The sequence below is a fragment of the Myzus persicae genome, unplaced genomic scaffold (assembly GCF_001856785.1).
Source record: "Myzus persicae strain clone G006 unplaced genomic scaffold, MPER_G0061.0, whole genome shotgun sequence".
NCBI classification, from domain to species: domain Eukaryota; kingdom Metazoa; phylum Arthropoda; class Insecta; order Hemiptera; family Aphididae; genus Myzus; species Myzus persicae.
In genome coordinates, this window is record NW_019101936.1 from 2,073 (window position 1) to 4,146 (window position 2,074).

Below are 2,074 nucleotides of genomic sequence, written 5' to 3' on the forward strand. Positions count from 1 at the left end.
CATGCAGTCTACTCAAAAATTAATTTAGTAAAAGTTACCTTAAAAAATAATGTTAAAATGTAGGGTCACATAATTAAAATAATTTTTCAACTTTTACATATAAAAATAAACGTATAATGTGAGTGTAAATGTACCTTTTTGAAATAATAGACCAAATTAATATTATTAGTTTAAGAATATTGAATACATTATTAGGTACCGACTTACCGGTATATTTTAAGTTTTCAAAATATATTTCAGTAATTTTTTATTTCAATAAGTTATACTCACCTAATGAATTATACTGCGAAATTTCAATAAGAACTTATCACCCACTTGGTATAATTTTTTGAAATTATGTTATCTGGAAAATTTTTTTATTAATTTACAATTTCAATTTATCATATTATAATAATTAACTATATAGCATGGATGTTGTAGGTATCACTGTTTGAGTTGATTTCCAAAACTTACTTTATACTTAATATAGGTATCATTGATTCTCGGGCTATTAAGATACAGTATATACGAGTTGACTACCCTATTATTGTATATAAGTATTAATACGATAAATGTATATGACAATATTATGTTGAACAACACTTATCAGCCTAGTGTTGCGTTACCCAAGAGACACCACAAGAAGGTAGGCCGAGAATTCTTTCAAAAATGTACTTTTTTTAGTTTTTTATATTTTGAAAATCATCATAGAATACCTATCATACAACTTAACAACTTTTTTATATCAAATATAATTTAAATATTTTTTATAGTATACCTCATGATAGAAATAATAAATATTTCTATCATGGTATACCTACTAAGTAAAATTTGAAAACTATTGTTTTTAAAAACTGATATCTGGTAATGAGATTACCTATTTGAGTAGTAACTTATTTTTTTCGGTCTTCCTTGGATTAAAATACCTATTAATTTCGATGATGATATACAACAATAGTTAAGGGAATCCTACATGAATCCTACACGAAACTCTTGGCTCTTGCCACACTGTGGTACTTTCGGTGTCGAGTCCGATAGGTTTTACCGCTATGGTTTTTACTTTACCATCTAACAGCTTTAATTAAATCGATTGAGTCATACCGAGTTAACACATCGTAGTATGGATCGATCGATAAAAATGGCTATTTAGACGGTAACGTAAAAACCATGGAGTCCGTCGGTAAAATCATTCGGACTCACTGCGAAAATACCGTAGTGTAGACAAGCCCCTAAGTATTTTAATCTTCAGTACCTACTTGAGAATCAACTCATATGGTGCCGTATAATTAGACATAAATTAGTTTTAACATACCTTACAAAAACGATATCTGCTGCATCTGTGCATCTGCTGTACGGGCGTACGGCTATACTTATTATATAATAATAGTATTAAATATTGACACTTCCGTGGTTTATAACAAAATGATAGCGAATACCGTAGTGCGTATGCGAGACGCCGAGACGCGGGAGGCATTATCGTCAGACGTCGGTTTCTTTCTGTTGGATTTTAGAAAAACCCATCCATGAAAGTTATAAATAACCAATATATTAAGTAATATATAAAATTTTAACTTATAAATATATTCAAACAATAAAACGGTTTGTAGTTTTAATTCGAATGGTCGGTAATAAAATCACGCAACAACAATATTAATATATTTTTACAATTTATTGACAAGGTTTATTCAATTAATTAGAAGTTAAATTAAATCAATAAAAGATGATAGTAAAAATTATAAAATAGTTATAATTTCCACGAGGAACAGTTTTGAATAATTTTACTGAATCAACAAATTAGGTTTATTAAAATAGTCAAATATATAATCATTAAAACGAACAGTTTTTTAAAACAATAACATGATTTTAATTTTCACAATAATTGGTTTGTTGATAAATAACAAACCTAGTTCATTAAAAGTACCCAAGATATTTCTCTGGGTGTGATTTCATAAATTCTTTGCATTAAAGAATACCTATAGAACATTGAATTTGTTTAATTGAATACCAAATTAATTTACAAATTCATATTTTGAGTAAAATTGTTCATAGGAAACCAATAAGGCAAAAATAAAAAATAATTCAATATCATTACAAT

At 27.3% G+C, this 2,074-nt stretch overlaps 1 long non-coding RNA gene across 1 annotated transcript; it reads right to left on the reverse strand.

Moving 5' to 3' along the window:
- Positions 1–270: 270 nt before the first annotated feature.
- Positions 271–1,690, reverse strand: LOC111030805. Its single transcript, XR_002604137.1, has 2 exons — positions 1,292–1,690; positions 271–343 (listed from the first exon to the last, which is right to left on the reverse strand). It is a non-coding gene; the product is annotated as an uncharacterized LOC111030805 (long non-coding RNA).
- Between the last annotated feature and the right edge of the window lie 384 nt (positions 1,691–2,074).